General features: G+C 43.0%; 1 protein-coding gene across 4 annotated transcripts in view; it reads left to right on the top strand.

The window, feature by feature from the left end:
• Nucleotides 1-16164, top strand: part of CNGA3 (cyclic nucleotide gated channel subunit alpha 3) — an 85946-nt gene that overhangs the window by 40360 nt on the left and 29422 nt on the right. The gene's annotated exons all lie outside the window — the stretch shown is intronic.

Here is a 16164-nt window from a genome sequence, read left to right on the forward strand (position 1 = left end):
TCCTCCACCTAGGTTCACATTCACACATAAAATATGAAAGGACACTCAAGGATAATATTTGCACTGTACAGTTTTAATATATCATGGAACTTCTGGAATGGAAGGACCTTTTATAACCATCCCAGTCAATGTTGAGTACAGTCATCCCTCAGTATCTGAGGGGCATCTGTTCCAGGACCTACCCACAAATACCAAAATTTAACAGATGCTGAAGTCCCTTATACAAAATGGCATAGTATTTGTTTTAGGTTAGTACAAAAGTAATTGTGTTTTTTGCCATTAGCAATCTAATAAATAACCTACTGTAGTAGTCCAGTCTTGTATTGCTATAAAGGAATACCTGAGAACTGGGTAATTTATAAAGAAAAGAGGTCTCCTCAGCTCATAGTTCTGCAGGTGGTACAGGAAGCATTATGCTGGCATCTGCTCAGCTTCTTGGGAAGCTTCAGGAAACTTACAATCATGATGGAAGCCAGAGAGGGAGCATGCACGTCTTGGCAGGAGTAGGAGCACGCGGGGGGGGGGGGGCGTCACACATTTGTAAATGACCAGAATTCATGGGAACTCACTCACTGTCATCAGAACAGCACCAAGGGGATGGTGCTAAATAATTCATGAGAAATCCGCCCCAAGAGCCAATTACTCCCATCAGTTCCCACCTCCAACATTGGAGATTACAACTGAACATGAGATTTTGGAGGAGACACAGCTCCAAACCATATCACCGACATACAACCTCCTGTGTACTGTACTTTAAATCATCTCTAGATTACTTATAGTAGTACCTAATACAGTGTAAATGCTATGTAAATCGTTTATACTGTATTGTTTTTATTTGTTTTATTTTTATTGTTGTATTGTTATTCGTTATTGTTTTGGGGTTTTTCAAATATTTTCAATCTGTGATTGGTTGAATCTGCAGATGCAGAACCTGCAGATGAGAGGGCCAACTGTAGTATGTCATTGTGCTTTTGATTTGCATTTCCTCATGACTAAATACATGAAGAATGTTAGCATGTGCTTCTTAGCCATTGTATATCTTCTTCAGATAAATGTCTATTCAAATCCTTTGCCTACTTTTTAATGGGGTTATTTGACTTTTTATTATGGAGTTATAAGAGTTCTTTATATCTTGTGGATACAAGTTCCTTGCTAATATATGACTTAAAATATATTCTGCAATCCCAGCACTTTGGGAGGCTGAAGCAGGAGGATCACTTGAGCCTAGGAGTTTGAGATCAGCCTGGGAAACAGAGAGAGACACCATCTCTACAAAAAATTTAAAAAAATAGCTGGGCATGATGGTGTGCACCTGTGGTCCCAGCTACTCAGGAGGCTAAAGTTGGAGGATGGCTTGAGCGCAGGAGGTCAAGGCTGCAGAGAGCGGTAATCAAACCACTGTGCTGTAGTCTGGGTGACACAGTGAGACTCTGTCTCTAAAGAAATAAAAAATGAAAACATTTTCTCCCATTCTATAGATTGCTTTTTTGCTTTGTTGATGGCATATTTTGATACACCAAGGTATTTTTATTTTGATGCAGTCCAATCTATTTTTTCTTTTAACACTTTCACCATTCACTATGCTGTTAACTGTGGTTGTGTCATGGATACTCTTTGTTAGGTTGAGGAAGTTTCCTTATACTCCTAGCTTTTAACTATTTTCACCACGAAAGCTTGTTGGATTTTTGCCAGATGCGTTTTCTGTGTTCATGAGATGATTATGAGCTCTTTGCCCTTTGTTTTCTTAGGAGGGAGTATCACATTGATTGATTTTGGATAAGTCTATTTTGCATTTCCGGGATAAACATCACTTGGTTTTACGTGAAATCCTTTTTGTATGTTGCTGGATATAGTTTACTAGTATCTCATTGAGAACTTTTGCATAGTAATCTGAATTTCAAAGTGTCCTTTCATGTAAGTTCTGATACTCAACTAGTTTTCACTTTTCTTGTACAGTTTCCAAGAATACTAACATTATATAGTTTTCCTTTCTGTTTTTGAAGCTCTGGAATGTTTTTATTTTCTCCACATAGGTTCACATTCACACATAAAATATAAGAGGACCCTCAGGTGTAATATTTGCATGTAGTGCTTTGATCCATCATGGAACTTCTAGAATTGAAGGACTTTTCATAATCAACTGGGCCCATGATTTTCAACTCTGTTCCACAGTTTCTTAAGATGTTCTGCACACATTTTAAGTTTTTTTTAAAGGTATATTTAAATATTTTTAAAACTCAAAAATATAAAGATAGCACTGACATGTCTTCTGTACCAAACTTTAATATATTGACCATCATGGCCAAAATTAAATTGTGCCCCACTAATTGTCTTTATCAAAGTTATCAAATACTTTTAAATAAAATACGATAAGTAAATGCTTTATGCATCAGGGTTTTGTGGATGATTTCATTTTAAATAAGGCCATTTCTATTATTAGATGAAGAAATTTAAAGTGCTGGTCACTTACCCACATTGGAGGCTAAGCTGGGAAGAGAAGCCATCTCTCCTTTCTCTCAGGCCAGTGCCCTTGACCCCTTATACTGCCTTTCAAAGGTGATTTGAGTCAAACAAAAGATATTTCACTCAAGGTTTTCTCTCTCCATAAGCCTAGGGCTCTGCTTCAAATCACCAGGCCTCTTCGCTGGCCATAGGAATGTCAGTGTGTTGCCCGCGTCAGCTCTGTGGAGTGGTTCACAGGTTAGGATAATTAAGTGCTTCAACATTGGAGAATTTCCCTTCCACCCTGCAGTTCTCAAGCAGGATGGGGGCAGAAGGGAAAGGAAGAGTGTTTTGGAAAAGTGTTTTAGAAAAGTTTCAAGGTATGTAGACCCTGGGGGAGTTCTTGACTTACCTTTGGAGTTTAATTTGATGAAGTGAGCCTGTCCAGCTTCACATTTACTGATAACTTGCTGAGTGCATTTGTCCGGGGTGATGCTGAGAAGGTTGAGTTTTGGAGGACTGAAACGAATCAGACTCAGACAGAGTCTGAGAGAATTACTTCTGAGAAGATCAAAGACCCCAGTGGTCAGTCTCTGCCAGAGAAAACAGTGGCCTGGGCCGAGTATGCCTGTCCATCAGGACTCTGTGCTCTGTCCTGATTGAGATTTCGGCTTGTTTGCCATGGCTCGTGTCCAGACTTGGCACCTCACTAACTGGACCTGTCAAACCCTGGCTGAATAGAGTCTCCTCCCCAAGGACGATGATCATTCAGAACGACCTCCAGTGGACTTGTGGCGCAGCCATACAGGACTATGGACCCCTCTCTGTTGTCTCTCCATTGACAGCTGCATTCAGACTTGGAAAATGGTAATGTTTCAAACCACTCAAATCGGACCAGGATTAGTTCTGATGTTCAAGCCATAATAAAAAAGAAGACAGAGAACAAACAAACTGTGAAAGGGGTTAGTTAGTCATCGTGAGTGGGGAGCAAGGTTTTCTTTTGGAAGCACGTTCAGTCTACAGCAAGGGGCTCGACATGTTTTGCCCTCCTTTACAGTATGTTTGATCTCTCATAAATTCCCATGTATAAATTCCCATTCATAAATTCTAAGTGGGATGGAAATTTTCAGTGTGACTCATTCACACAATCATTGTGACGATCAAATGAGTAAATATGCACTTAAAATTATCAGAACAGTAGCAGGCAAAAATTAAACAATAAATACGTGGCTGTTATTATCAGTGTGGTCATGATGATTACTCACCAGTTCCTCCATTAATATCACATGTTCTACTACCTACTATGTGTATGTGCCGGGTGTTTGAAGAATAAAGTGTTTTTTAGGTAAAAGGAGATAGTTCTTGCCTTTAAGCCTTTTGGAGTAAAGGAACAAGAAAAGTACAAGAATAACTGGAATACAATGAAATGTGGTAAATGCCTGGCTACTCAGACATCCAGGCCAGTGCCCGTGGAGAGAGTCCAGGATGAGCACTGGAGTGCAAAAGTCACAATTGAATCCTTGAAGGGCACAGCAAAGTGTGATTGTAAATGGCACATGTAACACTGTAATGGTAAGTGTTGGATAGTGCTAAGTCGCTAAGTCAGTGTGATGGCTTCTCACCTGGGAAGTCTCCTTGATGTTCCCTAAGGCAGAATTAAGGATTTTCTCCCCTTCCTGCATTGCACCCCATCATGCCTCTACCTGTATTTCTACACCACTTGTACTACCTTACCCTCACTGTTTAACATGCCTGTTTTCCCCATGCAAATGTTATGCTCTTAATGGCAGAGACCTATCTTCCTCATCTTCATAATTCTCAGGACCAGGTGCAGTGCCTGGGACATCACTGGCAAGGAGTCAGTAAGGGGGCTGGTGGCAGGGTGACATGCTAGATTTAGTCATGTTGTAAAGAAAACAGAAATTATCTGAAATGGCATGTTCTTAGCTCTCCAGTTAGGTCCTAGAAAATACACATTCCTTTGAGAGATGCTCAAAAACCACTCCTAGACTCATGCCTGGGATCCACTTCAGGTCACCTTCACAGTTGGCAGAATGCATCTTCTTGCTATGTTTGAAAATTAAAATTCCATTTGTGCATTTCCAATCTCCCGCAGTGCCTGTGATAAACAGAACAAGCCATAATGTGGATTTTGGAGTGAGACAGGCCCAGGGGTCCATTTCCTCATCTGCTGGATGAGCATCGCTATTCCCTCTTGGGGTCCCTGAGGATTCACGCGTGAGGGACATGCAAGTGCCTCGCACTCAGGGGTCCCTGGCTAGATGGCAGCTTTCATTGTCCACAGAGCCCCGGGATCACTGATTGTGGTTTCATGATCTCATTTGTGAGTTCTACTCACAAAGAGTTCATCAAGGCAGGGCCAGATGTGAAAACACATGTAGTGGTTGGGTAATCTCTTGAGACGTCATGACTCAAAAACTGATAAATACAGGGAAATAATTAAGTGTTTATTCAGCCTTTCCTATAGGAATTGACCAACTGAATAATTCAGAGTAAAATTTTTTCTTTTAAAAATATTTCAGCTAATTGAGGAAGGAATGATAGAATACCAGCAACTTACAACCTCTAATGAATTGATGGAGCTAGCAAATGATCATCAACGGCTGCTAACATCACCCAAAGAAATGCAATGAGATCTTACGTGCCTTCTGATGGAAGAACAAAGAATCCCCTATGACACTGTCATGCAAAAAAAATTAATAAATTGACCAAGACTCTGGGTACAACTACCAGTACTAGGTAATATTTTAGGGTTGGAATCAGCAAAAATTCATACTATAGTGAACTCCATTGGACAAATAATTAAATTTCTACACAAAGAGAAAAACTTTACAGGTAAAAATACCAAGAAGATATATCAACCAATCAACAAGATTGGTTCCTTATTTGGATCCTGATTTTTTAATGTATTTTTTCAAAGGCAACCATTTATGACACTTATGAGACAATAGGGAAAAACTATCTTCTGAGTTATCTTAAACTTACATTTCCCTTTCGTGATGTACATTTTGCCCTGTCCTACTCCAACCACTGTTCTCCTGAATAAAGAACAGAGAATTAAAAGGGAAAGTTGGCTCACTCCTAAACCTTGAGGGACTTGGGTCAAGAGTACAAATGACTTACCATAGCCCAGATATCTAAAAGTTAAAGATTCTCTTAGCAGTGATACTCACTGCCCTCCAAAACAGAGCCTTGAACAGGGCACGCAGGCAGGCAGTTTATTTGGGGAGTGATTCTAAGGAACAGGAGTAGGGGTCTTGGAGAGGGCAAAAGGGAAGAAGGACAAGCCAACCCAGATGTCCATTATCAAACTGATCGCCACTCTGGGCAACAAGGGGTTCTCCAAGGACCCAGGTAGAAAGTGTCTCAGAACCATCTTCCTGAGGGATGGAAGAGTATATTCCCTCAGGCTCCTGCTGCTATTGGCCCAGTGTTGCCCCAAGGGTGTTACCCCTCCAGCGTTTGCACATGCATCAGAAGGGTGATGTGGTCTCGGCAAGTGTTTCCTGGGGGAAGTAAGGAAGCCCCTAAGGCAGAAGACCCTAGAATCTGCAGTGTCGCTGAGGCAAAATATATGGGTTACCCAGCATGCAGCTGGTTGCCATAGCAATGGCTGGACTGAAAGGTGGGCAGGAAGGACGTGAGGTAGAGGACCAGAGATGACCATTACATGGACCAAGATAGCACACTGTTACATCAAATGTACCCACCCTCCTAACCTGGCAAATACACTGCATCACAACCTGGAGGCCAGGTTCAAACCGAGAGTACTCAGGCCCTTTGGAGTTGAGCCTGAGAGCAGGAAGTCGTGAGGAGAGCGGGTCTCTGGTTCCGTGCCCCTGACCTGCCCCCTTCTCTCCCCAGCCCTAGGTCCACGCCATGTCAAAGGGGCCTTGCACAGGAGGCCCTGCACACCTGCCTGTGGACGCCCTGCCCACATCTCCAGGCTCTGTCTCCCCCATCCCCGACAAACGGCTGCTCCTTGGGCCTAGGGCAGTGCAAGCTGGTGCACTCAGGAAGATGGACCAGGGAAGAGTCCCAGGCAGGCTCTAGAACCAGTTCACAGCCTCTTGGACAGAGAATCTGGGAGTCCTGGGCACTCAGACCATAGCTAGAGCAGGGGCAGGGTTCCCGGTGGGCATGGCCCCTTGACCCTATGGGCTTCTCGACCCTTTGGGAGGGGTGTGGCTGGAGGAGGGCCAGCATGGGGTCATTTAAAGCAGAGACCCCTCCTACCCAAGCCTAAAGGCAATACCAGCTCCCTCAATGACTTTGCACTCTCAGGTTGTGGAGTCAGACAGATTTTTAGTCAATCCTGGCTCCGGTCCTCAGCAGCAACCTTAGGGAAATGACTCACCTGTCCAGTTTCTTCATTTTTAAGAGATAGAGGGGGGCTGCTGTGAGGATTAAGTAAGGAAGTGTTGCACAGCACCCACCTGTGCCTGGCACCTAGTGGCCCTCAGCAGGAGGCAGGTCTATGAGAGGACAGAGGTACTGCCTCCATGCCATGGCGGTGGCACCAGAGTTTGTGCCCAGGATAGAGAATGCAGCTGAGAGGGCAGAGGGAAGGGGCACAAGCTGGAAACAATGCACTTTATTTGGTGTAATTTGCCTGGAAATGTACAAAGAAGAGTCATTAGATAGTTTTTCCACAGAGTCCCAAACTTCTTTGAGACTCGCTCTGCACCCCGCTTGACTGTCAGCTCCTGGAGGACAGAGCTGCATATAGCTCTCTAGTAAGCCCCCAGCTTCTAGCATATTGCCTGGCACATAGTAAGTGCTCAATTAAAAAGTGTGGAATGGACAATTTCAAATTCGATTTATTGCTTTTTTACCTAAAAACATATAAACATTCCATTTTAAAGTATTGAAAGTCATGAGGCCAGAGGGAGGTGGGAGACAAGGATTTGGCCAAAGTCTGCATAGATTGAGTTAAATACGCCTGAGTTCTAATGTGGCTTCTGGACCTCACGCATTCTTTGGAAAGTTACATAACCTGTTATAAGCCTCCATTTCCTCATCTATGCAATTGAGGACACTAACAGCATCCACCGCAGAGAGTCGCATGTTAGAATAAATAATGATATAAAAAACTTAGTACATTGACTGGAATATAATCAGATTTCAATATATTTTAAATACTGCTATGTTGCTTGGCAGTGCTATTTGGATAACACACAGGAATATGTGTTTTATTTTTATTTTATTTTATTTTAAATTCTGGGGTACGTGTGCAGGACGTGCAGGTTTGTTACACAGGTAAATGTGTGCCATGGTGGTTTGCTGCATCTATCAACCCATCCCTAGATATTAAGCCCAACATGCATTAGCTCTTTATCCTGATGCTCTCCCTCCCCGCCACCCCTGGAGAGGCCCCAGTCTGTGTTGTTATTCCCCTCCCCGTGTCCATGTGTTCTCATTGTTCAGCTCCCACTTATAAGTGAGAACATGCAGTGTTTGGTTTTCTGTTCCCGAGTTAGTTTGCTGAGGATAATGGCCTCCTGCTCCATCCAGGTCCCTGCAGAGGACATGATCTCATTCCTTTTTATGGCTGCTTAGTGTTCCATGGTATATATGTACCACATTTTCTTTATCCAGTCTGTCATTGATGGGCATTTGGGTTGATTCCATGTCTTTGCTATTGTGAATAGTGCCACAATGAACATATGCATGCATGTATCTTTATAACAGAATAATTTATATTCTTTTGAGTATATAACCAGTAATGGGATTACTGGGTCAAATGGTATTCCTGGTTCTGGGTCTTTGAGGAATCACCACACTATCTTCCACAATGGTTGAACTAACTTACGCTCCCACCAACAGTGTAAAAGCGTTCCTGTTTCTCCACAGCCCCACAAGCATCTGACTTTTTAATAATCACCATTCTGACTGGCATGAGATGGTATGTCATTGTGGTTTTGATTTGCATTTCTCTAATGATCAGTGATGTTGAGCTTTTTTTCATATTTTTGTTAGCCACATAAATGTCTTCTTTTGAGAAGTATCTTTTCATGTCCTTTGCCCACTTTTTTTTTTTTTTTTTTTTTTTGAGGCAGTTTCACTCTTGTTGCCCAGGCTGGAGTGCAATAGCACAATCTCAGCTCACTGCAACCTCTGCCTCCAGGGTTCAAGAGATTCTCCTACCTCAGCCTCCTGAGTAGCTGGGATTATAGGTGCCTGCCACCATGCCCAGCTAATTTTTTATATTTTTAGTAGAGACGGGGTTTCACCATATTGGTCAGGCTGGTCTCAAACTCCTGACCTCAGATGATCTGCCTGCCTTGGCCTCCCAAAGTGCTGGGATTACAAATGTGAACCACCATGCCCAGCCTGCCCATTTTTTAATGAGGTTGTTTTTTTCTTGTAAATTTGTTTAAGTTCCCTATAGATGCTGGATGTTAGACCTTGGTCAGATGGATAGATTGCAAAAATTTTCTCCCATTCTGTAGGTTGTCTGTTCACTCTGATGATAGTTTCTTTTGCTGTGCAGAAGCAACTTGAATTAATTAGATCCCATTTGTCAATTTTTGCTTCTGTTGCAATTCCTTTTGACATTTTCCTCATGAAGTCTTTGCCCATGCCTGTCTTGAATGGTATTGCCTAGATTTTCTTCTAGGGTTTTTACGGTTTTGGGTTCTACATTTAAGTCTCTAATCCATCTTGAGTTAATACTTGTAAAAGATGTGAGGAAGGGGTCCAGTTTCAATTTTCTGCATATGGCTAGTCAGTTCTCCCAGCACCATTTATTAAATAGGGAATCCTTTCCCCATTACTTGCTTTGGTCAGATTTGTTAAAGATCAGATGGTTGTAGATGTGTGGTCTTATTTCTGAGTTCTCTATTCTGTTCCATTGGTCTATATATCTATTTTTGTATTGGTGCCATGCTGTTTTGGTTACTGTAGTCTTGTAACATAGTTTGAAACTGGGTACCATGATGCTTCCAGCTTTGTTCTATTTGCATAGGATTGTCTTGGCTATACAAGCTCTTTTTTGTTTCCATATGAATTTTAAAGTAGTTTTTTCTAATTCTGTGAAGAATGTCAGTGGTAGTTTAATGGGAATAGCATTGAATCTATAAATTACTTTGGGAAGTATGGCCATTTTCTTGATAACGAATTTTTTCCATCCACGAGCATGGAATGTTTTTCCATTTGTTTGTGTCCTCTCTGATTTCTTTGAACAGTGGTTTGTAGTTCTCCCTGAAGACGTCCTTCACTTGCCTTATTAGCTATATTCCTAAGTATCTGACTCTCTTTGTAGCAATTTTGAGCAGGAATTCATTCATTATTTAGCTCTTTGCTTGTCTATTGTTGGTGTATAGGAATGCTTGTGATTTTTGTATCCCGACACTTTGCTGAAGTTGCTTATTAGCTTAAGAAGCTTTTGGACTGAGACGTTGGGGTTTTCTAGATACAGGATCTGGAAAGCATCCTTATCTTGTGCCAGTTTTCAAGGGGAATGCTTCCAGTTTTTGCCCATTCAGGATGATATTGGATGTGGGTTTGTCATAAATGACTTTTATTATTTTGAGGTATGTTCCATCAATACCTAGTTTATTGAGAGTTTTTAATAGGAAGGGATGTTGAATTTTGTTGAAGGCCTTTTCTGCATCTATTGAGATAATCATGTGGTTTTTGTCTTTAGTTCTGTTTATGTGATTAATTACATTTATTGATTTGCATATGTTCAACCAGGCTTGCATCCCAGGAATGAAGTTGACTTAATTGCGATGAACAAGCTGTTTGATATGCTGCTGGATTCAGTTTGCCAGTATTTTACTGAGGATTTTTGCATCGATGTTTATCAGGGATATTGACCTAAATTTTTGTTGTTGTTGTTGTATCTCTGCCAGGTTTTGGTATCAGGATGATGCTGGCCTCATAAAATGAGTTAGAGAGGAGTCCTTCCTTTTAAATTGCTTGGAATAGTTTCAGAAGAAATGGTACCAGCTCCTCTTTGTATCTGTGTAGAATTCAGCTGTAAATCCATCTGGTCCTGGGCTTTCTTTGGTTGGTAGGCTATTTATTACCACCTCAATTTCAGAACCTGTTATTAGTCTATTCAGGGATTCAACTTCTTTCTGGTTCAGTCTTGGGAGGGTATATGTGTCCAGGAATTTATCCATTTCTTCTAGATTTTCTAGTTGATTTGCATAGAGGTGTTTGTAGTATTCTCCGATGGTTGTTTGTATTTCTGTGGGGTTAGTGGTGATATCCCCTTTATCATTTTTTATTGTGTCTATTTGATTCTTCTCTCTTTTCTTCTTTATTAGTCTAGCTAGTGATCTATCTACTTCATTAATTTTTTCAAAAACCAGCTTCTGGATTCACTGACTTTTTTGAAGGTTTTTTTGTGTGTGTGTCTCTATCTCCTTCAATTCCACTCTGATCGTGGTTATTTCTTGTCTTTTGCTAGCTTTGGGGTTTGTTTGCTCTTGGTTCTTTTAGTTGTGATGTTAGGGTGTCAATTTGAGATCTTTCTAGCTTTTCGATGTGGGCATTTAATGATATAAATTTCCCTCTTAACACTGCTTTAGCTGAGTCCCAGCGATTCTGGTATGTTTTCTCTTTGTTCTCATTGGTTTCAAAGAACTTCTTGATTTCTGGCTTAATTTCATTATTTACCCAGGAGTCATTCAGGAGCAGGTTTTTCAATTTTCATGTAGTTCTGTGGTTTTGAGTTTCTTAATCTTCAGTTCTAATTTGATTGCGCTGTGGTCTGAGAGACTATTATTATTTCAGTCCTTTTGCATCTGCTGAGGAATGTTTTGCTTCCAATTATATGATCGATTTTAGAGTAAGTGCCGTGTGGCACTGATAAGAATATACATTCTGTTGTTTTGGGGTGGAGAGTTCTGTAGATATCTATCAGGTCTTGATTCAGAGCTGAGTTCAAGTCCTGAATATCCTTGTTGATTTTCTGTCTCAATGATCTGTCTAATATTGACAGTGGGGTGTTAAAGTCTACCACTGTTACTGTGTGGGAGTCTACGTCTCTTTATAGGTATCTAAGAACTTGTTTTATGAATCTAGGTGCCCCTGTATTGAGTGCATATACATTTAAAATAGTTAACTCTTCATGTTGAATTGATACTTTTACCATTATGTAATGCCCTTCTTTGTCTTTTTTATCTTTGTTGCTTTAAAGTTTGTTTTGTCAGGCTGGGCATCTTGGCTCATGCCTGTAATCCCAGCACTTTGGAAGAGCAAGGTGGGCGTGTTATCCCAGCTACTAGGGAGACTGAGGCAGGAGAATCACTTGAACCCAGGAGGTAGAGGTTGCAGTGACCCGAGATCACACCACTGCATTCCAGCCTGGGCAAGAGAGCAAGACTCCATCCCAAAAATAAATAAATAAATAAAGTCTGTTTTGTCAGGTACTAGGATTGCAACCTGTGCTTTTTTCTCCTTTCCATTTGCTTTGGAAATTTTCCTCCACCCCTTTATTTTGAGCCCATTTGTGTCTTTGCACCTGAGGTGGTTTCTTGAATACAGCACAATGATGGGTCTTGACTCTTTATCAAGCTTGCCATTCTATGTCTTTTAATGGGGACATTTAGCCCATTTACATTTAAGGTTAATATAGTTATGTATGAATTTGATCCTGCCATCATGATGTCAGCTGGTTATTTTGCAGGCTTACTGAGGTAGTTGCTTCCTAATGTCATTGGTCTTTGTATTTCAGTGTATTTTGGTAGTGGCTAATAGTTTTTCCTTTCCATACGTAGTTAGTGTTTTCTTCAGGAGCTCCTGCAAGGCCTAGTGCTGATGAATCCCCTCAGCATTTACTTGTCTGAAAAGGATTTTATTTCTCCTTTGCTTATGAAGTTTAGTTTGGCCGGATAGGAAATTCTGGGTTGCAAATTCTTTTCTTTAAGAGTATTGAATATTGGCCCCCAATCTCTTCTGGCTTGTAGGGTTTCTGCTGAGAGGTCCACTGTTAGTCTGATGGGCTTTCCTTTGTAGGTGACCTGGCCTTTCTCTCTGGCTGCCCTTAACATCTTTATTTTAGACAGAGTCCTGCTCTGTCACCTAGGCTGGAGTACAGTGGTGCAATCTCAGTTCACTGCAATCTCCACCTCCCGGGTTCAAACGACTCTCCTGCCTCAGCCTACTGAGGTCTGGTGGCTCACTCCTATAATCCCAACACTTTGGGAGGCTAAGGCAGGCAGATCACTTGAAGTTAGGAGTTCGAGACCAGCCTGGCCAACATGGTGAAACCCTGTCTCTACTAAAAATGCAAAAATTAGCTGGGCGTGGTGGCGCATGCCTGTAATCCCTGCCCTTAACATTTTTTCCTTCATTTCGACCTTGGAGAATCTGATGATTATGTATCTTGGGGTTGATCTTCTCATGGAGTTCCTTATTGGAGTTTTCTGGATTTCCTGAATTTGAATGTTGGCCTGTCTTGTTAGGTTGGGGAGGTTCTCCTGGATGATATCCTGAAGGGTGTTTTCTGACTTGGTTCCATTCTACCCATCTCTTTTAGGTACCCCAATCAGTCATAGGTTCAGTCTTTTTACATAATCCTATCGTTCTCAGAGGTTTTGTTTATTCTTTTTCCCTTTTATTTCCTCTCATCTTGTCCACCTGTCTTATTTCAGCAAGATAGTCTTCAAGCTCTGAAATTCTTTCCTCTGCTTGGTCTATTTGGCTATTGATACTTGTGAAGTTTTCGTGTCGTGTTTTTCAGCAGCATCAGGTCATTTATGTTCCTCTCTCAACTGGTTATTCTGGTTAACAACTCCTGTAATGTTTTATCATGGTTCTTAGCTTCTTTGCATCAGGTTAAAACATGCTCCTTTAGCTCAGTGAAGTTGGTTATTACCCACTTTCTGAAGCCTACTTCTGTCAGTTCGTCCATCTCAGCCTCAGCCCGGTTCTGTGCCCTTGCTGTTGACATGTTGTGATCATTTGGAGGAGAAGAGGCACTCTGGTTTTTTTAGTTTTCAGCATTTTTTGGCTGATCCTTTCTCATCTTCATGGGTTTATCTTGTTTTGGTCTTTGAGGCTGCTGACATTTGGATGGGATTTTTGTGGGGAGTTTTTAGTTGATGCTGTTGCTGTTGTTGCTTTGTTTATTTTTCTTTTAACAGTTAGGCCCCTCTTCTGTAGGGCTGCTGCAGTTTCCTGGGAGTCCAATCCAGACCCTATTCACCTGGGTCCCTCCTGCCCCTGGAGGTGTTACCAGTGGAGGCTGCAGAACAGCAAAGACGGCTGCCCGCTCCTCCATCTGGGAGCTCCCTCTCAAAGGGGCACTGACCTGATGCCAGCAAGAATGTGACCGTATAAGGTTTCTGCTGAGCCCTGTTGAGGGGTCTCACCCAGTCAGGAAGCACAGGATCAGGGACCCACTTAACAAAGCACTCTGGCTGACTCTTAGCAGAGGGCGTGCCCTGCACTTGTGGGGGATCCCACTCATCCAGACAGCCCTGATTCCTCAGAGCCAGCCAGGGGAGAGACTAAGTCCACTATTCTGTGGATATCACAGCTGCCCTTCCTCCCCAGGGGCTCCAACCCAGGGACATCCAGTCCCTGGCTGGAGTTGCTGAAATTCCAGTGGAGAGGCCCTGCCTGGTGAGGTGGGATGGGTCTTGGTTTAGCCTAAAGAGGCAGTCTGTCCACAGTCTGCCACAGCCACTGTGGTGTGCTGTGGGGAATTCCTCGTGGGTCCAAACTGCCCAGTCTCCATGACACCAGCAGGGGAAAATGGCAGACTGGAGCTCCAGTGATGGTGGCCACCCCTCCCCACAGGGGCTCGGTAATCTTAGGCCGTCTCCAGTGTAGCAGCCATCAGGAATCTGCACAGCTCTGTGCTTGGGACCCAAGGCCCTGGTGGTGTGGGGCTCACGAGGGAATCGCCTGATCCGCGGATAGCACAGATCCATGGAGAAAGCGAGGTTTCCCGGTTAGGGCAGCACCATCACTCACCGCCTTTTTTGGCCGAGAGTCAGAGGTCCGCTTGCCCCGTGCCCCTCCCGGGTGGGCAGGCGCTCCACCCTGCTTTTCCTCACTCTCCGTGGGCCTGCCTAGTCAGTCCCACTGAGAGAACCTGGACACCTCAGTTGCTAGTGCAGGATTCACTCACCATTTTCATTCTCCTTCGTGAGAACCTCTGACCTCGGCTGTTTCTGGTCGGCCACCTTGGTCCCTCCCCGGATTTATTGCTTTTAATGGAAGAGTACAATTTCATATGTTGGTCCTAAAGTTTTGCAGGCACCTCAAACTGGAATCATTCTCTTTCTCTAACCTGCTTCTCTCCTATTTCCCTGCCTCAGTGGGCAGGCAGCGCCCCCTATCAAGCCAGCTATTTGGACACCGTGTTCAGCACCTCTTCCTCCCCACCCCTTATACCTAAATTGCCATGTCCTGGCAATTCTACCCACTTGCTATCACCACCACAAAGCTAGTTCAGGCAGCTGTTCTCACTCCCCTAAGAAACTGTGACAACTTTTTAGCTGCTCACCTCACAGCCAGTCATGTTCCCTGAATACATCCCCCCTGGTCTAGCCAGAGTGGCCTATACACATCTGACCACATTTCTACTGGGCTTAGTAGGGTAAGGCCCAAGCTCCTGGGCACAACCTGCAAAGCCTGTTGTAGCTCCTGCCCCACCACACTGTCAGATCCTTGAGAACCGGCTTCGTTCTATTTCTCTTTATGGCTCCTGTGATCAGCCAGAAGCTCACTCCTTGTTATATAAATGAATAAAGTGTTTAAAAATCAAAACAATGTTTGATCTATTGGGTAAACTAGAAAATTTAAACTCATAGACTTAAACTTTCAAACATCAGAGACAAGTCGGGACCCTGCTGAGCCCATGGCTGCCCTTTTGTAACTGGCAGAGGGTTGGCCAGATGTGCATGGCCACGCCCATGGCTCCTGTCTCCGACCTTCCTTTGGATATGGAATTAATTGAGTCCTGGAGTGAGACCCTGGGCTATTTCTAGAAATTGCCATCCTTCTCCGGAGTGGTCTCTACTGACATCTGACACATTTAAACCACGTGGCTGCTCAAGAGAGCCCGTGCCAATCTATTTTAGAGAAACCATCCTCAGAAATGCATTTTCCAGAAAGACTTGTCCAGAAATCACGGAACTGGCCAATCACACCAGCCCTGCTCCCACGTAGGCTTTCTTTTCAATCCAGAGGCACTTCCAATGTTTGCCAAAGAGGAAATGTTGATGGCCTGATCTCTGGCACAAGTGTAACTGCCCAAGGGCTTCATCTTCCCCACTGTCTAGACAGAGCCAACTTACCAAGACAGGGGAATTGCAATAGAGAAAAAGTATTTGACACAGAGCTGTCTGTGCGGGAGACCAGAGTTTTATTATTACTCAAATCAGTCTCCCCAAAAACTCAAGGATCAGGGTTTTTAAGGATAATTTGGTGGGTAGGGGGCCAGTGAATCGGAAGTGCTGATTGGCTGGCTCAGGGATGAAATCATAGGGAGTTGACGCTGTTCTCTTCTGCTGAGTCAGTTACTGGGTGGGGGCCACAGATCTGGTTGGTAGGTCAAGGTGTGGCCACCTGTTGTTAGAAACATGAAAACCTGAAAAGACATCTCAAAAGGCAGTCTTAGGTTCACAATAGAGATGTTGCCTTTAACAGTAACTGGGGAAGTTGCGAATCTTACGACCTCTGGAATAATGGCTGATAATATTTAGAATTCCAGCCCCTCTCATTCTAACTTGGTGG

The sequence above is a fragment of the Chlorocebus sabaeus genome, chromosome 14, assembly GCF_047675955.1.
Source record: "Chlorocebus sabaeus isolate Y175 chromosome 14, mChlSab1.0.hap1, whole genome shotgun sequence".
NCBI classification, from domain to species: Eukaryota; Metazoa; Chordata; class Mammalia; order Primates; family Cercopithecidae; genus Chlorocebus; species Chlorocebus sabaeus.